The sequence below is a fragment of the Tyto alba genome, unplaced genomic scaffold (genome assembly GCF_018691265.1).
Source record: "Tyto alba isolate M040663 unplaced genomic scaffold, T.alba_DEE_v4.0 Super-Scaffold_2, whole genome shotgun sequence".
In the NCBI taxonomy this organism is placed as follows: domain Eukaryota; kingdom Metazoa; phylum Chordata; class Aves; order Strigiformes; family Tytonidae; genus Tyto; species Tyto alba.
This window is the reverse complement of record NW_024881282.1, coordinates 12,518,851-12,524,850: the sequence shown is the minus strand read 5'-3', so window position 1 is coordinate 12,524,850 and position 6,000 is coordinate 12,518,851.

Here is a 6,000-nt window from a genome sequence, read left to right as displayed (position 1 = left end):
ACTGTCTTACCAGAGGACTTGCAGGATGAAATGCCAATTCATATGCTACAGAACAGGTCAGGCAAGCAGCCTGTTTAGCACTTCAAAATCTAGGTTAAAAAAAAAAAAAAAAAAAAAGAATGAAAGAAACCCAACCCCAAACTAGCATTTGCCAATCTTACATTTTCATTATAAGGAACTCCTATAGAAGAGTTGAAGCTTAAACGATTGCTTTTTCTGTAATGATTCAGCCTCTTCTGTGCTGAAGAGCAAGCACGCATCAAGCGCCTGCAGTTGCTGGCGAGCATGTGTTGACGTTTGTGTCGCTGCCGCCTGGGTATCAAGGTTAGATGAGCTGCTTAGTCGTCCTCAGGACGTGCAACAGCAGAGCCAGTTCATGTCTCCCGGAGCACCACGGTCAAAGCCCCACGGGCTGCGCTGGCGTGTGCCTGGCGTGCAGCTCGCCCTCCCCAGACATGTCGTGCATTCCTGTGCACGGGTTGAGACAACAAAGATGTTCTATCTATGTTTTTTGGAGGGCTGCCTGCAATGTTTTCACTCTGGCTGACTGGTCTGCCTTGTTCCACAGGACCCAGTTGCTCTGTTTTATCCTTCATGCCCAGGAACATTGGGAAAATCCTGTGGTGCTGTTAAGCGTTTGGGTGAAATGCTGAGTATAGGTGCATCCATGCAGCTCTTGTTCAAGTTAACAGGTCTGATGGCAAAATCCATCCCTCAATATCTATTTGACATGAAAGGAAAGGTTTCTGGTCATTGTAAAGATCAAAGAACACCACATAAGGGCAGAGTTTGCCCTTGACACTATTATGCTGAAGTGACATGGTGGAAATAAAAGCAGGGAATGTATTCAAATTGCTTTTTGTGCTGACCTGCTCTCTAAGTTCAAATCTAGAGACATAAAGAATTAAAAAAAAAAATAAATTAGTGCCTGAAAAGCACTAGCTGCAGGGTACCAGCTAGCTGAGAAATCTTTAGAAATTATTGTGTTATTATCTGAGGAGCTGATTTGGAAAGCTCCCTCTTATAGAAGTAGCCCATAGGGTTAGTCCCATAAACTATCATATATGTCAGTCAAGTTAATATGAGGGTAATTCATATATGAATGTAATTTTGATCAATGAAAGACATCTAACTTTCTCTAAGAAAGGCACATCTGGGGACTCAGCACATTGACTGCATCTCTTCAAATTTATTTTAGAATTAATTTGATAAATTTTCCAAAGTGTAGTTTTTAAAAAGAGAAATGTGTCAGAACACACATGACATACTGTTTGACTCATCAAACTTACAACTGTCTTTAAGGTAAATACTGAGGAATGTCTAAGAATATACGTATTGGCCAAAATATCCCTTTGTGAATCTGCACATCAGTTTTGCCAATGACAGTTTATTACTTTCTTGAGTTCCTTTTTCTCGTAAGGATCCTGCTTTTTTTCCATGTTACTTGTCCTCCAGCAAGACTTGTAGCTGGCATAACACTACTCCTCATAGCAACTCTATGAGTTACTGAACTCTGCACCAAATTAAAGCTGGTGTAAACAAACCTGTTGTAGTCTCTCCTGCGGTTTCCTTAGTGTGAACATGTTAGCCTTGGTCTGTTGGATAACCGGGCTCACAGGATATCTAAAGCAGAGGCAGGAACAACATGTGTGTTCCCATAAGGCTGATCAAAGCGGCAGGGCTATGTGGTGTCCCCATTCACATGTCAGCAGCAAGTTAACTGCATTAGCACAGCTAAAATCAGGATTTCATGCATAACGCTCCCTCAGAGACAACTTTTCCCTTCATTTAAGAAACAAATCCACTAATCAAAGAAGTTTCCTCGTATTTACATTGCATCTTTATATTACAATGTGCCACAACAGTCTTGATTAATTGTGTGGATCTTACTGTAGTAGAGCCATCGCATGCTAATCTTATTCATTAACTTTCCCTCCAACCCCAATGACTTAGTCTAGTCTGTTTTACAATATAATCTGCTAGCTTCTTATATACAAACACCAACAGACCATCTGTTTATACTGGGGAGTTTAAAACCTTCTTGGAGAAAACGTCTGGAGTGTTTTAGAGGGTTACAAAGAGAAGCTTTAGAATACTGACAAGATAGTGCCTTTTAAAGAAGAAAATCATTACAAAACAGAAAAGAAATGTCCTGGAGAACATTTCATTACTTTCTCGACATTGAATATAGTCTTTTTGCAAGTGACTCAAGTGCACAAAACATTACAAAACCTCAGAAATTTCCTCTTATTACATCAGTTTCTTAAGCCTCGGTAGTGGCCTATTTTGGCTTTCTTTTTCATTTTTCTTTTAAAACAAAACAAAACAAAACAAAATAGTATTCTTTTTATACACTTTGCTGTGCCTTCAAAGCCCTCTGCTATTAGATTGGTTTTAGCTTTCACTAAGCAAGAGCATGCAATAAAAAAAATCTCCCAATGACTGCCAACAGCATTACAGAGTGTAGCTGTGCATTTGGATGGCAGATTAGCTCCAGAAATGCTACTTTGTATTAAACTATCCAAGTTTTCATCAGGGAATGTTTATACCAGGCTTTTATGGCCTTTGATAAAAGGCAAGATTTTCAAAAAGAGGCCCAAAGTCTGGCTCCTATGACCACGCTGATCAAAATGGTGATGTCTGGCCCTCAGATTTTAGCCACACAATTGCTTGTAGAATAGGGGCACTTTGGTGACATGATGTACTCTGGGCAGAAACAAGCAATGCAGATGATCAGAAGTCTAGAAAATATATAGAAAAGTATTGAGGCTGTTTAGTCTAAAGAAGAGAAGGCTTGAGTAGGGATGGGATAGTCTTTGAACAGATAAATCATTGCTTCCAAGTGAAAAGGTTGTGTATCTCCATACTGATTCATACAGGCCAAGAAATGATGGGTTCAGGATAGATGCCAGGTAGAAGTTTTTAACAGGAAGGATAATGTGAGGATGGACTGTCTGAGAAGGGTATGGGGTCTGAAGGTTCTCAAAACCTGGTTAGGCACCTGTCAGAGATGATACTGGTATAGTTTATCTGCCTTCAGCCAGTGGAATAGACTAAATGTCTTCATGGGTCCTCACAGGAAGACAGAAAAACTACAGAAAACCAGTGGAAAGCTTTCATGTTGAGGAAGAAACGGAAAAGAATCAGTAAATATAGCTTTGTGGGGCTTAAGTCAATGAATACTCACATGAACATCACCCACCCCACCCCCCATCCTGTAATGCAGCTACTCAAATCACTCCGCTCCCATGCCATAAAAACACAGCAGGAGGCCTGAGAGAGTTGGATTTTTCCCAACCATTTTGCCTGCCCCTTCAGTCTTTTTCCTAGGGGGGGTGAAGTTAAGGAAATCTTCAATTTAAGACCCTTTCCTGAAGGAGACAGTTTTGATTCTATGCTTGCCCTTTTGTGTTAAAGTTACCAAGGCAGGCTGGCTAATCGCTGGAATGATCAGAAAGTCCCAGAGATATCTGAATCCAGCCCAGAGCATGTTTAAGTTAATGTCTTTGTTCACTTCACAAAACCAAACAGGAGTACCTTGTGTGAGGATTAAATATCTGCAATTCAATCCAGATGATTGCTTTATTATGGAAAACCATCTCTCTCCATACCACCCAGAAAGACAGCCACCCCGGGATGAAGTATCGTGGGCTCCTGTTCCACCCCAGTTGAAGCTGCAGGCTTTAAAGACAGAGTTAAAAGAAGACATACAGCTGCTACAGGAGACAGGCTTAACAGTGTGTGAACGCCATGTGCTTGTAAGGATATTTAAAGGATAAGGGGAGAATTAAATGTTTGTCTGTTGTTCAGCACAGGTTTAAAGCTGGAGGACAATATTAATGAAGGTATTTTCCCTTTTTAAACACCAGAAGGAGACTCCTAAAACAATAGCTGGAAAATGCAGGCATGACCTAACAGATTTATACACAAAGATGCTAGAAAATTCTTATCATATGGGTAAAGAACATGCTATTCTGCAGTATAAAATGGGGATATAAAGTTCACAGTTTAAAATACCAGTGAACAATCCCCAGCATGGACAAAAAAAGCCAGCTCAAAATTCCTCTCTGGGAAACAGAAGGCAAGCATCCTGGCTGGTGGTTTCAATTTATGCCGCTATGTTGGGCTGTGGGTTAACTGGGTGGTAGCAGAGTGATGCTTCCCATGGCCTCTCCTAGGAACAGGTCTCTTGGGCAGCCAGGGGTGGTCACCTGTTTGGCTGCTGCTGTTAAATCTGCCTTGTACCTAGAATCAGAGCCCTTAAGTTCCCAAAGAGAGAACTTCCTCTATAACCTTTTAGGGAAAAGCAAATCTGCGACAGAAACACTCTTGGTGAGATCCTCAAGTCAGCAGGTGCTTTCTGGGGGGAAGGTTTAGTTAAGAATTCAAGTAAATTCAGTGTCTTAGCTTGCAAAGGGAGGAACTGAGAGTCTCTAAAGGAAAAGAGACTTCTTTCTCAGAGAGGTTATGACATTAAATCAGATTTTTACTGAACTGAGAAACTTGCAGCTCCAGGAAAAGGGCTGAAGTGGTCTTAAGACACCTTGTCATGTTCCTGATCCTGAGCTATTCTGCATAGCTTAGATGATGTTGGGGGCATTGGCTAAATTGTGGTACACACCGCACAGCAACTGCCCTCCGGACAGCAGAGCTCTGCCTGGGGCAGCCGTGCTGCTCTGTGCTGTGGCTGTGCTCTTGCTCTGGGCCTTTCTGTCTCCAGCATCATCTTCTCAAAATACCAGGTCCAGTGCTTCTGAAAGCATCTTTAGAAGGCAGACTGATGGCTGTTTTCTGCATGAGGGAACATCTCTAGCTGTGTTTGGGGCTTTTATGGATCCTTCTTCACTGCTCTTCTTCTTTTATTCATTATAGAAGGGGAAGATCAAAGGTGAAAACCTCTCTCATTATATCCTTCCCCTCTCCTGCTCCGGCCTATCTCTTTGAAAGATGCTATCACTGAAACAGTTAATTTGGACTAGTAGCATTTGATATAATTCTCGGAGAATAAAGGAAAATTCTTTGTAACAGCAAACACTTATTCTGAGCAAAAGCAACCCTGATTTCTCAAGCTGCCCATCACCTAACACAGCTGCATTACTTGTGACTTCACAGGCCCCATGGTGAAGAAAATAACTTTGTTCATCTTCACTGTTGCCATAGTATAAGTCTGAAACGCGTTCAGTTTTGTGTTAGTTTTAATCAGAGTGGGAAAGTGCTCTATAGAATACTGCCCAAGCATTTTTACTATGGGCACCGAGCTAACAGATATTCAGGTTTTTGAGCAACATATTCATACAGCCAGAGGCTTTAAATCTTGTCCATGAAGAAATGTTTGAGCAGAACAAGGACATTTATATCCTTTCCTTCTTTTCCTTTCTACAAGTGCGTTAATATCTCTTCCCAGGATCACCGGTCCATCATACATTAACATTACTTAACCCTTGCCTTTACAAAGGATTCTCATGACCCTTCTCTGGGAAGGGATCACACCTCCATTTTTTGAAAGCAGGTACTCGTACTTGGCAAAGGGAATGTCCTCGGGGTAAAGCAGTGCCTTTGCCTTGGGAAATTCCTCTCTTGTGTAGCTGAGATATTTAACGTTAAACCCCTGTTATTTCACTTCTCTGTTTCCTTAGGCTGGAAAGCATGTTGGCAACGCTCCAACACAACTGAAGCATCCGAGGGAGCTGTGAGGCACACACTGATGGTTCAAGCCAAGGCTCATTCTGAATTCCTGCTGGCTTCAGGCACTGCCAACCCCACAAGCACCTCTGCTCTCTGCAGTTGCTTTTGTGGCAGAGGTGGCCAAAGCAAACATGTCCCAGCCAAAGCATCAGCCTCCAACCTGTCTCCACTCACGAACCACCCGAGTTTGTCTATCAGCGTGCTGAGGATGGGCTGAACACGCTGGCAGAGCAGCAGCAGACATTGCCTGGAGTCACTGCTGAGCTGCCGGAGCAGCTGCAGCTGGGAGATGATGGAGGACTGTGCTTCACATCA